At 39.2% G+C, this 21,543-nt stretch overlaps 1 protein-coding gene across 4 annotated transcripts in view; it reads left to right on the top strand.

Annotated features, from left to right (window-relative positions):
• Positions 1–21,543, top strand: part of LOC106060412 (interference hedgehog-like) — a 305,626-nt gene that overhangs the window by 82,200 nt on the left and 201,883 nt on the right. For all 4 annotated transcript variants that reach the window (XM_056011673.1, XM_056011667.1, XM_056011671.1 and 1 more), the window contains exon 3: positions 1,817–1,887. The gene's annotated coding sequence lies outside the window, so the exon portion shown is untranslated. The remainder of the gene's footprint in view (positions 1–1,816; positions 1,888–21,543) is intronic.

Raw genomic sequence — 21,543 nt, 5'->3', positions numbered from 1 at the left:
TTAACGCCTGCTCTTCCTCTTCATTGTGTCTCTGTGTGTGTGTGTGTGTGTTTGTCATACTCTCTCGCGCTCATTATAACTGTTCATTAGCGATGGGTTCCCCAGCAATGATAGCCTTTAAACTGTATCTAGTGAACTCGCTTCATGCACAAAGTTATCTTTTCTTCTGGCCTTGTGTCCGGGCTGGCCTTTTAGTGCACTGGGCTCATTGTTTGCTCATCAAATACCAGGTCTGTCACACGAGAAGGTGGGGGTGGTGGAGGCGTGTACAGCTAAATTCGATGAAATAAATGTAATTTCAGCATTTGATATGACCCCATTGGCTCAAAACAGTGATTCGACCAAAGCGCACTGAGCATGCTATAAGCCTGAAAGCTGCTCTAAACAAAAACAAGTAATAAGAATATTGTTCATCATAATTAATTCAAAATCATTGACGTACTTACACTAAGTATAAACTTTGTTTTTGAAAAGTATTGGTACGTAGTTGTTGTTCCAATACCTACATCTACCATAGAATGTTGTGTCCAAAGTACGATCTGTTCATGTTCTACTAGACCTGTACCTTGTCATTCGTTTACAATGTTCTGCTCGGGGGGGGGGGGGGAGTGGCGAACAAGATGAAGAAAGAAGTCAAAAAATAAACTACAAAAAAGCTGGTTTGTCTATGTCCTCATTAAGGTTAGGATTTATGTCGAGTTATTTCCCCTCTTGCCTTATCAGTAAAGAGGCGAAGCCTCGCCGCGTAATTTAAGGGCGACACAAAATGTCTAATCGTTAAGAGATAATGAAGACCCGGTACGGGGCGAGCTGGGGCGAGTTTTTTTGTGTACATTTAATTATGTTAATTAGTCGTGTTTTACTGCCAGGAGTTGACGCCCATTCCTCATAACTTCATAGAGTTAAACCTGAGATAAACTTTTGAGACTTCTTCCTTCTCTATCCTCCAGTTCTGTACTTAGTAACTACACACTTTGACAGCAACAAGAAACTCAATGAAACAAAAGATCCCTTCATTGTCCTACTATCGTTGACGACATTATTTTTGTTACAGTTGAACTCAATCAATGACATGTAAATGAAATACATTGACATTTCTGTTCCTGGCTGAAATCTTCAGAAGTAAGAAAATACAATATCGATAGAACATACAATATTTCAATGTGCATATCTTAGCATACAAGATATCGATTTCAAGTTTGTCAAATCTTTAGGAAATCGTGACAGTCGATACAGGATGAGCGAACGTAGCAACTTCAAACTCCGCCACTCAAAATCTTACCAAACTATTATGAATGAAATTAATCTACGTTTTAGAGAGTATATCCTGTACAATGTAATGTCTAGCTTTCCAAATGTCTGTCCAGTGATTGTGTTCTACTGAGATCACTTTGTAAATATGCTCTACTGAAATCTACTGCAGACGGTCCTAACTCTGTTCTCGTGTCATTCAATCCCAAAGTCAGCTTGTGGTCTAAAATACAAGTTGTGAATGCTGAGCTTTTCATTCTGTTCTGTAGATACGAACAACGTTCGCTTTGTTTATAATAATTCTTTGTTCTCTCATTGCTTTGTTTAGTGTAATTCTTTGTTCTGTCTTCGCTTTGTTTATAATAATTCTTTGTTCTCTCATCGCTTTGTTTAGTGTCATTCTTTGTTCTCTCATCGCTTTGTTTAGTGTAATTCTTTGTTCTGTCATCGCTTTGTTTAGTGTAATTCTTTGTTCCGCTTTGTTTTAGTGTAATTCTTTGTTCTGTCTTCGTTTTGTTCTCTCATCGCTTGGTTTTGTATAGTTCTTTGATATTTGTATTTGCAGACTACACTATAAGTGACTTACTTCAACTGGGCTGCACTGAACTGATAGAAACCAACGTATTCCATTCTAAGGTAGGACAGTTTAGTTTAATTGTCTATGTCGACCTATATTATAATTGCGTGTGTCTTTATTTCCTTTTTTTTTTCTATCATCTTCACCAACATTATCATCCCCATTGTCATAATCATCGCTGTCATCGCCATCTTTATCAATTTTGTCATCATCACCACCATTATCTCTCTGAATACCATCATAATAATTACCACCGTAATCTTCACCACCATCATCTTCACCACTTCTCCCTTAGGTGCTATCTACATAGACCAACACAGTGTATCTAATAACTTTACGCTACCAAATATCCGTTAGAATCCCACACCGCGTTGACAAATCCTGGGTATGATGCACCTGGCCAAGCGTGTGTAAACGAACTGCTTCCTTCCAACGTGCCTGCAAGATAACGACGCTCACCTTTAACTGCCCAATCGACGCGTCGTCTTCTCTCGTGTCAATTGCTTGACGCCTTTAATAGCTTTTTAAGTCATCTCTGGATTGTCGGCCATTCAAGAAAGCATAAACTTTAAGTACTGGGTAGTTCTACTTAAACACTACAAGGAGAGACACTCCACTTCCTTCTTATTCGCTTTTTTTTAAATAGATAAAGTGAATGTGAAATTGATTCGTTTTTTGTTGTTGTGTTTAGTTGAAACATTGAAGCGCCAAGTGTAGACTATAGTGAGCAGTTATTAAATCTTTAATATCGAACAGATTCTGAACCAATTTTGTGTGTGCAATTGATAAAACGTGTAACTATAAATGAAAACATTCTAGCTTAATCTTTGGAAATACCGGTAAAGGTTGAACAGTTAAATTTCTCACTATTGTAGGAGTCATTAGTATTGCATTAAATCCTAAACTTATAGTCCTTCTCTGTCAAGATCGAGTCGTGAAAGAAACCAAACAATCACTTTTGTATCCACTGAGAAATTATCTAATGATCACTGTATCCACTCAGAAATTATCTAATGATCACTGTATCCACTGAGAAATTATCTAATGAGTCTTGCGAGTCTGTATCATTTTCTCTGCTAACTAAACTTTGTTTTAGTCAATTCAAGGACTCAAAGAGGGCTTAATGACGTCTGCTGCCGATAGAACACATTGTAATAGAGATCTGCTATGTGACTTTTACTTACATAGTCGCTTAGTGTTGCTGCGTATTTTTCTTGTTACTTGTTTTGAGTTAAAACTGAAACACTTTAGAGTGATCACGTCCAAATAAATAGAGACATTTGTATTTCTTTCAATGAATGTCATACTATTTGAGCTTGGCAATGGCTTTCTTTGATTACTAACTCCTTGGCCTCATTCTCTAACTTCTTGCTACATTCTCTTGCTCCTGGCCATCATACTCTAACTCTTAAACTCATGGCCATCATATTCTAACTCAGGCCATCATTCTCTAATCCTGGCCATGATTTTCTGACCCCTACCTCCCGGCCATCGTTCTCTAATTCCTGTCCATCATTCTCTAACTATTAGAGTCACATTACATCTTTGTATAGTCACCACTTGAACGTTTGTGTTGGACATCAGACAGTATCTTCTCGGCCAGGTGAGAGTTGCCGCCACTGCTAGGTACACTTAGCACCACTTGGTAGACTGATGTTACTGGATCCTTTCATCTTGTCAATGTACTCACTCAAAGAAGTCTAAACGTTTGTCCAATTAGATGCGATATACTAGTTGCCTTTCAATGCAATAATTAAGTGACCTCATCTTCTTGTCTGTCTTTTAGGATGACGCAATAGTTTGACATTTGACCTTGTATTTCACAACGAGCTCGTGTTCTTGATTACCAGTTCTCTTACTCTTTTCTTAGAAGTAGCTCTTGAGTAGAATAGTTATTGCCGAATACACTTCCCTCTACCATCTACCCCTCTCCCTCGTCCAAAAAAAAAATAGTCAAACTTTCAGGGCATTGGTTTGAAATAAAAATGTACTGGGGGCCTATTTAGCAGCTTTGTAGGCTTATACTTGCTTGGAAATACTGTTGTGTGTATTGGCATCAATGTCACATTCACCTGTTGGACCGTCCATAGCTTCCATCGCTTCCTTTGTCTCCCTCTCCTTCTTTTACCTGGTATTGTTCCCTGCAGAAAAGTATTTGTTATTCCTGAAGATCTCATTATCTATAGCAGTGCAGTCTTGACTTAAATTTTTTACAAAGCATATCTCAACTGTCTGTCTGGTAAAAGTTTGTACACGTTTTTTTCCCCACACCAGTCACATATCAAATTGAAATTTTGCAGTGATTTCTTCTACCTGGCAACACAAGAATCAATTAAGAAAACAACAACAACAAATAGTTAATTAAGTATTAATTAACTATTGTTAATTGATAGGTAAAGAAATTGTATTTGACTGATGTGGTGGTATAAGTTGAATAAGTCCCCTTTATACTTTGTGTAGAGAATTGGAGCGTCGCTTAAAAGTTTGAAACTAACCATAGATAATTATAAAACCTTTTTTTTTCATTAGCACTTTGCTTGATGAGGTTTGAGCCCAAGAGTTCAAACTAAAGTTTTATAACTTTTTTTTTATAAAATGCATTTAAAAACCGATCACAGTAAAAGTCATGTATATACCCGTTTCTCCCCCCCCCCCTTTATTTCCCCCTAAATGGTCCGAACAATTGATAGAATCATAGCGCATTGAGAAAGCTAAAAGCATATAATTGCGCTAAACAAAAATAATTGGTAAAAAAATACTTGTAATTAGAGATTTATTATTGCTAGAATTATAAATCTATTACAAATTTAATTACATAACTGATAAAAACTAATTGATACAATTTATTATGAATTACCTTACATAAAAGTATTTTTTTTTTCTTAATTTCAACTGTGGTCAAAAGATCATCATTAGGTCTGTTTCGAATTCCCACGTTTGTTAAATGATCTGTGTATGTGATGTACTTGAAGACAAAGTAATGAATGCATTAGATTTCATTTAACTGATTGACACACATGTATTAGACGCAATTAATCGATATAAATAGATGATTAGTCTCCCCTAGTGACTGACATCTCTGTTTGCATCTGCAAATTTGTATTTCCTTAAATTTATTTCAGAATTTAAAATCATTTGTAAGTCACCATACTTTTTATATCCACTTACCAGGGTTGTAGTACATGAACCTAAATTATACACGACACATCCACTTGGCCGAACGGTCTTTGTTTGTCTTTTGTTTGTAGTTTTGAATTGGTATTGACGTTGATCTCCCAAAACCTCTTCAAAGAAATCTGTGAGATCTCACCTGGAACAAAGAAATTTAAGTCAATCTGTGGCTTAAGAATGACTTTTGCTGTACATTAAATAGTACATGCCGAACATCGATCTACAGGAGTGGCAACAGGGCCGGCCTTAGATAATTGGAAGTTCTATGAGAATTAATATTTCGTGGCCCCCAAATGAAGTAGAAAACTAAAAACCAAACAGCAACCAAATAAAAGTACACAATTTATTTCAAACCTAGTGTACAACAGCATCGACACAGGGCACAAGTTGCACTCTTTCTTCTCGAAAAAAAAATATTTTGAGTCATGTGCGAGGCCCCCACCAATCGGAGGCTCTAGGTGGCTGCTAGTTTGCCTATGCCTAAAGCCGGCCCTGGTGGTAAACAATCGAGATCTTAGTGCTGTAGTTTCTTGTTTTATGTTTAAATCTTCTTTATGGTTAACCAACACCGATAGTACCTAATATTGCACGCAGCTTAATCGCGGACATAATGGCTTGTCGTACATGTCAGTCAATGGAGCGAATGATTTAGTATTCCTGGCTGGGCTGTTTTGTTGTAGCTGTTAGTTGGCACCGAGTGTGATACACTTATGGGACATTTGCCTTGGCGTGCATAGCCCAGATCTATCTCCACGGGACAAGCGCTAGAAGAACAAAAGATGTCTAATTCTGGACCCTAAGCTCGCGTTTCCTCTATGCTGCCTTGTTGAAACTCATCCGACCAGAAGATTGTCGCACGTCACACACATAACATGATCCAAATCTCACTGATTATTTCACAGCTAATTAGTTTCTTGGTGTTTCTGCCCGAATTGGAACTATTTTTTGTGTGCGGCGGTGGACGACATGAAACTGCGGTGTTGACCAAACCTATTATGTTCTTTTCCCCCCACTGTTTCAGTGTAGCCTGTGTAGTGTGGGGCATTGATCTGTGCAGATTGGTGCTGCGGCAGCGATTAGTGCAATCGGATCTACAGTTGGACAGATCCAGTGAAACTGTGTTCAGTCTGTCAGAATGAAGCGAACACAAAAGGGTGTTGCCTAAACCTCTCATTCTTTTATTTCTTTTTCTATGCCGCTCTTTTCTCTCTCTTTCTTTCTCTCTTTCTCTCTCTCTTTCTTTCTCTTTCCCTCCCTTTCACTGTCTGTCTCTCCCCCCCCCCTCAAACTATTCTTTCACTCTCTCTATCAAATAATTTGTATTTTGTCTGTCTGTATTCTTGGTCAACCCAAAGCCGTTACTGCATGTATATGATCGACTTTTGTCAATTAACTAATGAACACGATACAATCTATGGATGGATTACATGTTATCGTTTTCCTTTGAATGTCATCTCAGTCAGAGCTAGAACGCCTAGAAGTCACTTTGTAGTCTTACAATACTAGTTGTTTACATAGAAAGAAGAAAAAAAAAGTTTTTCTAGAAGTTGTCGTGAACTGATACGTTTTAAAAATCTAATGTTAATTGCGCTTTTGTTGACATCAAGCTATGAAGAAGAATACTGTCAAGTATCTTGGACTTCTGTAACTAGGAAGAAATTAGAACGTTATTTTTTTTAACGGTACCTTTATGTAGCCCCTAAGCACGTTTTCAAATGAAGTGTCCATATAGAATTGTTTCGGCTTATGCTAGTCTTTTCATGGGGGGCGGGGAAAATCTCCCCCTCCATCTCTCTCTGTCTCTCGGTTCAGACGAGGTTTAGTTTGTTTCTGTCGACAGTTGCGGGGGTTAGAGCACAAATTGTACAACAGCTATTGTATTGTAGGGAGGATCTTCACTCACTAATGTATATATACACGCACACACACGTGTATACACACCCACACACACATAAATACACACCTCCACACACACACACATATATTACTGACACAGAGAGAAAGACGAGAGTCACAGCAACCAACAAAGAAACAACATCAGCAGCAGCAAGTTTCCCGCTGTCTGTCAGACCACACTTGTTTTTCTACATCCTGCGGCGAGTCATCGCAATCCACTTGCAATCTCTCGTCACAAAATATCTGCTCCATCCAGCAGACTGTCTTTGTGGAGTTGAAACTCTAGGAGCATGTTGCTGGTTTCAAAAACAAAATGGAGTGGAGTGTCTTAAAGTAAAAAGCCAAACATTGATCACTCAGTAATCGCCATTGTCAGTTTATTAATCGGCTCGCGGGTTTAGTTTGGTCCCCTGGAAGGTCGCGTGGACGTTATCTCTGGTGTCCTTTGTAACGGCGAAGACTTGGCGAACGTCCTGAGTGTTGATCTAACGTGACGCGAGATTCATCCTCCCCCTCTCGTCTCTGTACACGAAATGGATTTCTCTAGTCAACTCCAAGGTTGTTGTTTTTAATTGGGAGATCAAAAATAAATGACAAGTTTTAATGAAAAAAGAAGAAGTACAAAGACAGAAAAATTAATTTTCAATTCACTAGATTTGAACAAAAGATGTAGCTAGAGCGCTCACTGTGCAATCTCTGAATGATTCAGGGCAGTACTCTTGCATTGAGAAATAGAATCTTTTTTTTTCTCCTCGGGTCTATAGCGTCATTAATAATTATAAAATGTTATATGTGGAAGGATGCGCATACACAAGTCAATGTAGACGATACTAATATAAAGGCTAAAGGTCGAAGTCTCTTTCACCTTGCTCCAACCGACATCTTCGATATGGAGTCACGGAGGTCACGCTCCAACCCTTTAAAACCAACTATTTTATTATCCATGGATGATGTTACTTTAAGTTGCACAAGCATTTCAGTGTAGCATTACAAATGTATCAACTTTTTCAGCGTAGCTTCACAAATGTATCAACTTTTTCTTGAAATCAAAGGTTATAACATGCGTGAAGTGAATGGAACAGTTTGGAACAGTATAGTGTGTAACATTGATCAAACACTCCCTCTAAATAGCACACGTCGACATGTGATGGTTAGAACAGCATTTTGAGCACAGCGCTAGTTCACACTTTACACCAGTCCAGAACAAAGAAGAGTCTTGGCTGAACATGAACTATCAACTTTAGTTCGTATTTAAAAAAAAACGGCTATCGAACGTGAACCAAAGGCTTGCCCGGGCCTACCTAGACCTTGCCGGGCGACTACTTTGAGACCCGTGGACGTCTGTGGACATTCAGCAATGGAGTTGTCAATACACTTTGTTGCTACCTTAGGATAATAGTAGCATTGGGAATGTGTTGATCATGGCCTTTGACAAAAAAACATGTTTTATTTGATTTTGTTATTGCTCAATGAGACTCCATGTCATTATCTGGTTTCTTACCTCAAATCTAATGCCTGTCATTTAACTCGTTGACATCCAAATTAATCACTTCAACTGTTGATTAAACATTGTATAGAGATATATCTGTAGGTCTTTATGAAGTAACGAGTTCAGTAGAACATTCGGCTAACTTACAACAGATGAGCCAATGTGGTCAAGTTAGTGAACAATCCATGAAACAATTTGGCAAGGTTACTTCAAAATTCATAAACAGATTTGGCAAAGTTAATCAGACGTCACTGTCTTCATGTTGTGAATTTCAAGACTCTATTGAAAGGCTTGAGATCCGCTGTGGAAATGTACACATTTTTACCCCCTTTTTTCCCCGTTACAATCTATTCCATTATTCAGTTATATCAGCTTTTATTTCACAGCCTCCCATAGAAATATGAATATATTGGATGGCTCCCACTGGCCCTTGGAGAACAAATAATTCCCTTCCGAAGATTTGTTATTGCATTAAATGCTAAAAAAAAAAAAGAGAGAGAGTGGGCTGGGGGGATATAAGGCTGTGGTTAGCCCCAGTGACCAGAAGATATTGGCGCAGTGACGTTGTTCTATCCACGTGACTGGCCGACCTTTACATCTCCATCTTCTTTTCTCCGGCAAACGCGAGAAAGAAATCTGATAAAAGCGGAGAAATCTGAAAGGACCCTAGCGGCTCTGTGTCGGCCATTCAGGTGGACACTAGTAGTGCAGGAAGACATTCTCTGGCGCTTGGCGTGTTTGAACAACTGAACATTCGTTGGCTTATTATATATATTTTATATATATAGTATGTTACATTTTTGTTATGTTTTTGTGTGTGTGTCTCTGTGCTTAGAGCGACCTTAGGAAAATCTCTCCCTCCATCTCTGTCTCTCGGTTCAGACGAGGTTTAGTTTGTTTCTGTCGGCAGTTGTGGTGAGTTCAAAACGTCGACTGGGTGAATGGAGGAGACGTGGGTCAAATACTTTGTCTGCCAAGTGACACTCACCATTTTCTGTCACGTGTGTCACATGTGTGTGTGTGTGTACGTTTCCGTGAGTGCAGCTAATGAAGTAGACCTAGTCCAGAGAGAATAGAGCTACAATCCCCTAATAACTCTGACGTCGATTTGACGAGATAGGAACACAGGTTACCAGAGAGACGGAACGCCATTTTATTTACTTAGACCCTCCAATAAGAACCTCACAGCCGGGAGGAACGAACATAGCAGCGCGACCTATATACACGTATCTATCTTACTTTACATTCACATATTACTTTCTTACCCTTAGAGACAGACCGTCCACCAGTTGCTTTCCTTTCACCACCACCCCTTTCCATTTTGCTATAACCCAAACACTCACATTGTATTTTTACTGATGACTGGGCGCTGTTTTATGGTGGGGCGGACACACTAGTTGTGTAAAAACTTGCCCCCCCCCCCATCCTTTTCTACTATTCGTCTCAATTGTAGCGTTCGTTGTAAAAAAAAAAAAAAACAACTTCAACAAAAGAAGATTTATGAATTGGTAATCCAGCCTTGCTTGCACTTAATTAAACCTAGTCTTCTGATCTTCTGTCCTGCCGGCCACTCGTTCAGAAGTTTTCATTCTTTTGGGTTGGTAGGCCGTTGTCTTCTTGGCGCCGACTTCTCAGTGAGTTCCACTTGGTGATGATATTCCCCCCTCATTCTCCATTCTTGTTTCCCCCCTCTCGTAAATTGTTCTTTTCTCTCCCGATGGTTTCGAGAGGGGGGAGAGGTCACTTTGTCCTAATGAGAAGTGTCCTGCCCCCATTCATTTCTTTCTGGAGATTTGTAGCTCGTGGTACAAGCCAAACGTTTATTTATACAGAGGCATGGAGACAGGAAAGAACTAAAAGGGGGGGGGGCGGTTTTCGCTCCTCTTTGCCAGGTGATGTATGGGATGGAGGGGACAGACCAATGCAGGGAAAGAGTACGACAAAAAATGCCCCATTGTATATATATTTTTTTAAAAACATACTGAATGTGATATACAGAGAGGAATGGAGAAAGATGCTTGACAAATAGTGTGTGATGCCACCATGTCCAACAGACTACGACAGTGTTTCCCAAACTGTCTTCCGCGAAACCGTGTACTGCGAGGCCTGATTGGTGTTCCACGAACTAATGGAATAATTAATTAGTAGGCCTACATATGAATTAAAGAAAATACAGGGGAAAAAAAAGATTTAGATACCTTTTTCTTGGTAACAAGATAAATGTTTATAACATCACTGTGAACTTTGAACTGATCTAAATTATGGCTCTTAATTGGAAAAAGATGTGAAGATAAACCTTGAAATGATTTCTGGTTGAGTTTGTCTGAAGAGTATCACAATATCTGAGATCAAGCTGCCCGTTATTTTGTCTTTGTATGTAGCTACAAAGTCTCAAGTAGAATATATATGTTCTGTTGAGTACAAATGTATGGGAAACACTGAACTAATGGATAGGTGAAGGGGAATGGGAGATCTAGTTTTTGTGTTTGTTTTGTTTGTGATCAGCAAAGTAAGTTCTGTCAGAGACCAGGTAGGGTAGACTCGTCCTCTAATACAGATTTATTATCGGCTTTCATACTAGAGACTATTTTGTTTGGTGTCCAAGTTCTTGACATTAGTAATAATACAATTATTTTTTTTTTAAATACATAAATAATGAATTGCGCCTGCGCCAAGGTTTAATTTTGGAATTTTAAATGACACGTTACACAGTGGCTTCGTAAAACCTTAGCGATTTTATTTTGTGTGCTCCTCGCAAGTCTCTGTCTCTCTCTGTCTCTCTCTATCTCTTGCTCACTTTCTTTCCCTCCTCTTTGTGTCTCAAATGAGTCAACAAAAAACGAGAAAGAATACAACTTCCGCTCCTGCCCCCCCCCTACCCTTACAAACCAATGAGCAGTAGCGTGGCGCTCTAAGACTCACAATGTCACATGCCCTTAATTAAGTTCTTGTTTTCTTTGGCTGTCTAAATCGGGTGCATTTCATACTTGGCATTCATTCTGTGCTTTTGTCTGTCCAGCACACGTTGTGTGTCTCTCATTGCGTCATGGCATGGGTACCACGTTCTTCGCTTCGTCTCGCTTCCTCAGTCAACACTCCATTGCTCAGCCTCGCTTTGATTTGTTCGTCATGCAACTTTAGGCAGTAGCTGCTTAATGAAATCAAGAATAAAACATCAACATTGCAAATGTCATTTTTGAGACTTTTTTTTGTTTGTTTCACGGGACTTTTAGAACTCCCACTACCCCACCCCCCCCCCCCTTTTTTTTTTTTATATCCTTGTAGATTGGATCTGAACTTTTTTTTTACTCTTCATTTGAAAGCTCGTCTATCTCAGCTTTACTTTCCACACTCCCTCATTCTCTTTCTTTCTTCACTCCCTCCCTCTTACTTTCCCAATTTAACTCTCTTCTTCCATTTCATCCTTGTTCCTCTTCCTTCTCCTGACCTCACTGCCTCTCTCCTCTTTTTCCTCTCTCCCTCTCGATTTTTCTTTCTCTCCCTCCCCTATCCCTCTGTCCCTCTCTCCTTTCATCCAGCGCTCATTCCTGCCACCTCTGTTCTTGTCTTCAACAAAAAGTTAAGACGTTGTTGTCTACAAATGTTTCTTGTTTCATACAGGACCGCTAGAATTGCTGCTTGATTTAAAATGATTTGTTCTCTAGAGCTGCAGACTTGCATTCATTGACAGCTTTACTTCTTTTTTTCATCCCTCCTTCTCTTTCCTTAAAGTGAAACAAAAAATCAAACCTCTTGAAACTCCATTTTTTTTTCTCAGGATATCCATTAATTACTAATTTCCTTAACTTGAAACGTTTCGCTTTCAGAAAACAAAAGTATCATGATATCGGATTTTGAAAATGTTTTTTTTAGTTTCTACACTTTATACGGGACGGACGGACGGACAAAACTAATAGCGGTTTTTCCCCATCGGGGCTAGACCTATCGTTAGTTATAGGAGGCCTGACCTCTGATCTGCGACCTTGCAACCTATGGGCAGTTTAGACCACGTCATAAGAGAGATAGGACCGCTGCACATTAAGTATACTCTAAGCATGAAAGTTGCGCAATATAAAAGAATTTAAAAAAAAAATCCAACTTCAAAATATAGTAGAAGAGCAGGTCCAAAATGTATTGCACTGTTGCTCTTGGCTTGTCTTACGTGTCAGTCCTCTAAAAGTCTCAAATAATGGTTTTTAAGCGGCCCTCGTAAGATGAAAAGAAGCTTATAGTTTTATGCCGTCTATCTGTCAGTCACGTTTCTATTGAAAAAATAGAAAACCTATTAAAAAGCTGATTTATCTTTGGGAAATAAAAATAAATGTAATTTACTTCATCCATAGTCAGAAATTTCATTATTGATAGTATGTTGTACAGTTTGTTTCAAAGTTGAAAACAGCGCAAATGATTTACTGAAATCGAGCTTTTTACTTACATTAAATTTAGTTTAGAAATCTAGAATTAGTCTAGAATTATTGCTTACCCATGGGCGGAATCCGAGGGGGGCCGCCTCTGAATTTGTATGATCACACAGACCATCTTTGTAATCTTGTTTCAATGTCTAATGCTTCCATTTTGTTGGTTATCCTCATTGATGTTAACTCTTGCAATAACTTCTTTCTCTCTCCCTCCTCCTCCTCCTCCCCAATCACTATCTGCCCCGACGGTCCCAGTTTCGGGAGAAAACTAGAAGAAATAGGCACTGTGTCGTGTTCTTTTTACCGACCTCTTCTGTTGAGCTGACATGTTTGGGCTTTCCTTTAGCCTGCGGAGTTATCAAATATTGCTGTAGGATTTGTGTGTGTGTGTGTGTGTTTTAGCTGCGTTTTAAATCCCCCTCCTGATTGTGGCAAGTGCTGTGGGCATTTGTAATGGCCAGTATGGTGCGAGAAGGGATGCACTACGCTTTCTGATGTATCTGTGATAAGTGAGGAGAATGAAACATTGGGGCAGGGGGAGGAGTTGGGTATGACATAATCTTCAGAAAAAAAAAAGGTTTGATTCTATGGAGTTGAAGAGTAGGGAGTCTGTAGATCTTTAGAGAAGGAGATAGCTTGTGGAGAGATCTTGTTGGCGATGATTGACCAGTTCATGAATCTGTCAGATGTACAGTGTAAGATCATCGCTCGATGAACTTGTCCAGCTCCTAGTTTGGAATATTTATTTGAAATTATGTCTGAGTGATGAGTTGTCTCTTCAATGGCTTCCATTTAGAATAGAGATCTATATGTGTAGACATAGATATTACATCCTAGACACTTTCCTGGGAGACTTTCTTCTTGCAAAACAAACTTTTTGGTGCACTTAAATCGCTTTTCACTGTTCCTCTAGCGGAGTTTGTTTTTTTCTCCTTCTTTGAAAGTAATAGTTTTGATTTTCTCAAGAAGTAAGAAAAAAATAAAAGTGTTATAGTTCTCTCACTCTGATTCACTCTCTTCACTCACGCTTAATTTCTCTCTCTCTTTCTCTTTCTCTCTCCCTCTTTTTCTCTTTTTTCCTTTTCTCTCTTTTTCTCTCCCTCTTTCTCTTTCAGTCATTTTCTCTCCTTTTCTTTCTCTTTTTTCTTTATTTCTCTCTCTCTTTCTCTCTCTCCCATCCTCAATGTTCACATTCTCTGATTGACTGACCCAGTCTTGGATCTCTTTTTTCCATTCTAAATGTTTTTCCTGTTGACCTAGATGAGTGAATGTCTTGTGTGACCTACTTCTAACTCGGGTCTTCTTTGAGCTTGACTTTTTCTCTCTCTCGTTCACGCAATGAATTCAGCAGATTGCGTCAGTCCGACTGTCACCTGTTTAGTACTAGCACTATTCGTCTGAACTGATTTCAAAGCTGTTCACACCAGAGCAATGCCGCCCGTCCCTGGGATTTCTCTGCTTGAATAGTGGCTGGACTGAAAGAAACACAAAGTATTATCTTGATGGGCTAGGGGTCAAACACTATGTTTTTTTTATAAAGTTCAGAGGTCAGATGTCCATAGGGGTGACCCTCGTGCTCCCTCCTTCCCCCCCCCCACCCCTTTATGCCCCCATCGTGTTCAAATGGCTATTTTCTTCTGCTCCGGCAGACGTGGTTTATTGGCATCGGGCCTGCAGATCTCGGGAGCCCACGCGCGTGAAGCAGTCACGTGGCCGTCTCGTCTTTTGTTTACATTAATTTACATTCGAAATGAGCTGGACTTGAAGCACGTGGTCAAACTTTGGAGCGTGTTTGAGTTTAAGTGATTTATTATATCTCCATTTTCTGTGGGGAGATTGACAGCGCTGGGCTCATTGTTAGAACTGTGTGGCTGTGTTCTGGGGGTGCGTGTGTTTACCAACTACAACTTGGGTTGAAACCAAGTTTAGAAAACGTTATTAAACCTTGGGGCAAGAGGAATATATTATTTTGAAGAGAGCGCCTAATACACAAAAGATTTGTGATCATTTTTAGTTGAACTGGTGATGATAGTATGGTACTAGCTTCCGCTAGAATATCACTATTTGTTTTGATAAAAGCTTATACATTTGTTGCATATAGATCATTCTGCCAAAGTACCGATGAACGTCGACTTTACTTAACTGGAACTATATAAAACTAGTTTCATGTTTGTTGGTGTATGGAATAGTTTTTCTAGTACTGACATTTGGACTGTTCTATATTGTCATGTACTGGCAAGTTATTCTTTAGTTCCTTTTCTATGACGTGATATCGAGGCAATGAATCTCTCGTGACTCGCACTGACCCTTACGACATCTTCTCAAAGCACAGTCGTCTGATACCATTTAATGGCCAGTCCCGGCTACCGTCTAGTGGAATTACAGCGGGGTCAGAAGTCATCCCGCAGTCCAACGTCTTATATCTGTGACGTATCTTGGAAGCGTATCTGGCTGAAGTGATCATCTCTTCCTGACACACTTATCTCCCCCCCGGGTCTCTTCCGACTGTCATGCTTATCTTTAATACCATCTTCTTGTCTCTTTCAGGAGCGGTGCTACAACTTGTACTTCCTAATAAATAGTTGGGGTGCCGCTCATGAAAAAAACAATTATATTAGCTTGAAGTGGTCTTTCTTCCCCATTTTTTATCTTCCGGCGCCCTTCTTGCGCCACCATTCATACTTTTCTCCGTCCCAATGCCCATCGCCTCCAGTCCTGCCATCTATCACTCTCTGGAGGTTGTGTCGTTGTTCCAGCGTACACCCTCACCCCCTTTTTCATGCTTCTTTAGTAGATGTCCAATCATGCGAGAACCTTTTTTTTTTCTTCCTTCTTCCGTCTTAATGCTTCTGTCATTCTGCGCCCCGTCTCATTTTTGATGTCTACGCTCTCGTGGTCACGAAAATGCGAGCCAGGCGCCGAATCCATCCTCTGCATGTCAGTCTGCCTTTCAGAAAGAGTTATCGCTGGTCATCTTTGGTCACTAGCTGTGAAGAAGTTGTTTTATCTTTTTTTTTTATCCTCCACATTTTGACCATCCCGTATGAACAATGTGTCTGTCTCCTGCGACTAGAGATTATTGAAAGAATCCCTTTTTGTTGTCATGTTTTGTCTCTCAACTTTCTTGTTCCAGTAACACATGAACATGTGGGTGTTCAAAACGTGGAGCGACTAGTTTGATATCTGGTCAACAACTCTGGTCACTTGGACTGTAGAGCTCAGGAGGTCAACTAAGTGACTTGTACGGAGTTGACTCTTTCCTTGACCGGATAAACTGTGGGGTTCTTACATTACAGCCTCAGCAATTGGTTCTACAACTTTACTTTAACATTTTAGCAAAATATTTTACTTTAAAAAAAAAGAAAAGAAAAACAACCACCTAAGCCCTTAATAATCACTGATCACATATTTCCAGTTCGGAGACATCAAGTAGTTTTCCTCTCACAATGTAATACCAATGTGTAGCCTCTGTAAGCTTGAATGAAAACACTTTTTCCCTCCCACTCCAAACCTCCATGTGTATAAACTAAACTAGTGGGTTATTGGACTAAACAAAACTCACCCGAAATCCAATGACATCACCTCGGTCTGGCTTGTTTCTGTTGTTCTATTTCCTGGTTGTTGGAATGACTAAGATGTTTGACTTTGTTGTTTTCCATGACACTGGGAATGTTTCTGTTGACTTTATTACGTCATCAAATGTCACCGGGGCACACATAGGTCATGTTTTGATTCTCTCTCTCTCTCTCCCTCCCTCGCTCTCTCATGCAAGGTTTCTGCTGGGATATATTTCCTAGAACACCTAAGCGCCCTCATCTCTCTCATGTCACAATAGAACATTTATAATCAGATCGGCTCAGAGGGGGGGATGCCCCCTCCCCCCCCAGACACACACACACACACACACACACACACACACACACACACACCATTTTTGTAAAGATTTCTCCCTCTCAGTTTTTGTTTCCATCGGTTGTGTCGAGTCTTTGAGTGGACGGTACATCCAGGGGGGACGTCATTGGATCAGTACTTACTCTTGACCTGATAGTGGATTATCAGGGGCACTAATTCCATTCGGGAGGATAAACCCATTACTGCATGCTGACAAAGTGTTGAAGAGGAAATACTCAATTGAGATCAATGACAAATACATTCATGAGATCAATCGCTAACACTACGACTATTTGTGTCACTGATAATAATAATAAAATACGTTTTGTATGCATATGTATATATAATCATATCAAGATATGGCAGTTACAAATAATAGGCAGTGCTTTCTGTTCATTTTAGTCCAGCATCTATAGTGTAGAACAAGAGACATTCTTCCAATGAAAGAGAAGTTGAGACAATGTATATTTGTTAGTAACCCATATTTGAATGTTTGTGGGGACCCAGGATTGTGGAAAGAGAACTTGACCGGGTCACCGTGTTGTCACATGACATTGTTATCGAGACGGATATGAGCTCATTCCTGCCCTTGTTTTTATGTCGCCATTCTTTTCTCAACTAGAAGTGCTATTTTATTTTTCTTACTATGGCAAAAGAAGCTATCTACCTCCCAGAGTCTAGAGCTGTTCTTTCTAATAACGTTTTCGACCTTCTGTTTGGTAACCTTCCTGGGGGGGGGGGGAGGAGGAGAGCTCATCCTTGCCTGAAGATTTCAATAGAAATTGAATACTCTGCTCCACCCCACCATACTTCATTCTTGCAGCAGTCCCCCCTACTCTTCCCCGACGGCATTGTGTAACTGATCCCGCAAATTTTGTGAGGATTCCCTTGGCGACAACTGAAGACGTCAGTCCGCAGACATTCAAGTCACGAGTCGGCCCGAATGCCAAAGTGCGAGATTTATCGCAGGTCTTGAAAGTGGCATTGCCCATTGATTACTTTATGGCGGTGCAGTCTAATTACAGGCTAGTGCAGCGGCGGCACTTTGGACGGTTTCGTTTCCAACACACACACACAGGCGCTCAAGGGAACGTGTGTGACCTTCAGATAACCTTAAACCGACCTACAAAATCATGTCCTTGAAATGTGTATTTTCAAAGAAAACGTAGAAAAACAAATTCGCGACGAGTAAACTATTTGTGTAAATTCTAACACCACACACAGGTATAAGTAGCTTGTTCACAGTCACCCGACCCCCCCCCCTTTTTTTTTTTCCCAACGCATATGTCGTTTCATCGTCTAATAAGAACCTTTTAAAATCTACATCCTTTTGGACTGTTGTACTTATTGCTCAAAGTAGCAGCACTAATGCACATACACGGTCTATTCACAGTTTTCCAGTACACCCGCACACACTTTTGATTCTTGTCTTATAATCTCCCTCTTTTTGTGTGTGCCGCTGTGAAATGTGTTACGTATGACGTCTATGCAGCCTCGGTATCAACTTTTCATGTCACCTACACAATACATCAACACCGTGGCACCTGAGCAAGATACACTGACTCAACTCCAGTAGATCCTGTCTTTCGCTGGGGTATAAAGATAGAAATTCGCGTAGATTATGGATAAACGACACTAAAGGTGCTATTTAGTGCGTGTCACGGGAATACATTCGTACTAATCAATCAACACTGTATACCAGTGTTTCTCAAACTTTTAGTACTGACGCCCCCTAAACACACACACAAAAAGTGTTCTCCCCCCACCCCAAGTCAGCTAAGGTTCTTAGAGAGTGCTGTAAGCTATCTCGCAGGGCTCGCCAGAGATTCCCTACCATAGACTTATACTTTATCTTGACTGGACATGGAGATTTTTTAACACTACAAAAAAATGTGAAAATTTTGTAAAACGTTAAAATAAGGTGTTGTTTTATAAAGTAGTTATCAGAAGTAAAGTGGGTTTTCAACTCTAACCTATGTAACATATGATTTAATTTTTAGATCTAGTAATTAAACATCGAAAATAAGAGTACTCTCGTCTCATAATTATTATTTTGCATTTTTTAGATACATAATCTAGAAAGATTTAGGTAATCAATCTATTTAAATGTACATAAGATGATTAAAATCAACAGACATGAATTATTTCAATCTAGGATTTTTGAAACATAATCTCAATGGAAACTAACAGGAAATGGTTTTGTTTCATATATTTGTGTGAAAATATAGTTCTGTGATTAATAGCCCATTCTAAAGAAAATCCGAGAAATTATTTAGCATTATTTCTAAACTTTGAAAACTAAAGATCATTACTTTTCTAAGACAGAAAAGATTGATTGGGGCGACTTCCCTTAGAGCTTGAAAAAGAGTTTACGTACATAAAAATCTATATATATATATAGGTTTGTGAAGCGATCAATCGGGGATAAGAATTTGTTTCCGGTTTCCAGTCTAGCATAATATATATAAGTCTATGTTCCCTACATTCTGACTGTATGCAACGTCTTATTCCGCCTAGTAAGAATAGCGCAGAAGTACATTGGAAAGAGAAAGAAAGTTTAAGAGACATTCCAGAGAGGAGAGCAAGTAAAGGGTTGGATTGTCCTCTTATAAGATGTTTTGTTTGTGGGTCTGTTTTGTTTACGTAAATATCTTCACCAGAGCGAGAGTACCTCACTCAGGAGAAACTTCACCATTCTGACTTTAGAAAGACGGCTAGACTTAAAAATCGTATTGGCGAAGACTTATTGAAATTCTTCTTGAAAAGAAAGTTTTGAATCCATCTTATTGCAGAAAGGTTCTCATTAGAAGATGAAACGACGTCACTTGTTCAATGTAATGTTGAAACATTTGTTTTGACTTGATTACTCAAATGAAATCTAGAACTAGAACAGAAGTCTCGTCACGCCCAAATTTTGTAAACACGTAGTGTCCCTGGAGGTTGTTTTGCAATGACAGGGTCGCATTCAAAGGCAGACATAGTACTTCTTTTTATAAGTGAACATTTAGTTCTTAGGTACTTTGATCTCAAAAACTAGATCTCAGAACCAAAGACTGATTTCAATCCCAGAACCAAAGTCAAATTTCAATCTTATAACAAAAGTTTGATTTCTGTCTCAGAACCAACACCTAAAAAACTTACGCATTAATTCTAAAAAAAAATAATAATTCCTTATCTTTATTTTAAAGTTAGAACCTTGGTCGGCGCAGTCCCTTATTTTTGTCATTTAATTCACTACTTTCTCTCATTTAAAAACGTGGTCCCTGGTGTTGTTATGTTTAATATGTATGTATCATCATTTGTTTCAGCACCTAGCTTCACATCTATACGTGAAATGAGAAAAACTTTTCACAAACTGTGGGCGCGAGGTCAAGGGGAAAAGGAGATGGGGGCTGGGGGGAACCAGTTAATTTCTTTATAAGGGGCAAGAAAAAACGTTGTATTTTTGTTGTAATTATCAATGAAGGTTTGATTATGAACCAAGTCAAATGACATTATTGCCAAATGTTTAACAGATGAAAATATTTGAAACGTCATTTCATCTTCTAATAAGGACTTTTCAAATACATACAGTTTGCACGTTTTGAAGAAGACAAATGATACGTCCTCGCTAGCGTGATTCTTCACGACTTTTTGATAAAGTGGTCGACATCGTCATATTGACAACTTTTGTGATACAAATATAAATAAATAAATAACAATCAAAATATTTGTAATACTTTTTTTTTAAAGTCAAAGCTTATATAAAGGTAAGAACTGCACATTTAAATCCATTATCTCAATACTATAAGTTTGGTGTTTTTTTTTGGGAACACTAAGTGTGCAAAGTTTTATGGACACAGATATTTAGATGAACGACTCACGACGGTTCCCTTCGTTACGTATTAAACTTAGTATTCCACATCGTTTATCAGCGTTAACTGGTTATTTGAGTGTAACCTCCGTTTGGACACAGCGCGGAGGCGCCTAACAACAGTCATTCCGAAAGATAAAAGACTATATGGCCTATCAGTAATGAGCATTTAATATGTACATTGGGATACTCAACATGGTGTCAAAGTTTACAATAAAAACGGAAAATTGTGTAATTGTAATGACGTCTTACATGTTCTTGTTCATTACATCGTCCAATCTCTCATGGACCCACTGGGGACCTAGTTAGCGAACAAAAAAATGGTGGGAGGAGTGCCCATGAGATTCTTCTCGTTTGAGGGGGAGGGGATGGCCACTGGACAAGGTTTGAGAAACGCTGAATTAGACAAAGCTTTTGTATGTGTGGGTTGGGGGCGGGGTCATTTGAACAACAGACCTATGGATGTCTATGGTCTGTATATTGCTGGGTAACTTATGTAAGACATAGTCTCTATATGTATAGTTGGTGTGGTTCGTTTTGTTTTGTATGAATTGTCTTTCCTTTTTTTTTATCGCTTACACTTTGTTTAGTAATCGTCACATCCTTCGCTCGAATGTCTTTATAATAGATCGAAGTGCTTTTATATTTCCTCGGACTTGTATGTATGTATTTGATTTGGGCGACACATTTAGAACCCAGTGTCAATCCAATCTTGACAGCGGTCAAGCGCAATCATTTCATATCTCTACAAGCATCTTTTTTTCATGTCTTCACATTTTTTTTTCATTCTGGGATGCCCGAGCTCAACAGGAAAAAATTTGTTGTTTTTTTTCTTCCAAAAGGAAGTTTTTCTCTACGCTTCTGATTGGTTATCCCGGTCAGGAGTTGAAGATAAAATGGCCTCATTTGGGGCTTTGCAAATTGTGGCGTAAATCAAAGGAAGGAGTGATGTGAATAGAGTTTTATTCCAGGACTGGGTCTTACATCCTCAATAGCT

This window comes from Biomphalaria glabrata, chromosome 14 (genome assembly GCF_947242115.1).
Source record: "Biomphalaria glabrata chromosome 14, xgBioGlab47.1, whole genome shotgun sequence".
NCBI lineage: Eukaryota > Metazoa > Mollusca > Gastropoda > Planorbidae > Biomphalaria > Biomphalaria glabrata.
This window is presented reverse-complemented; position numbering and strand designations above follow the sequence as displayed.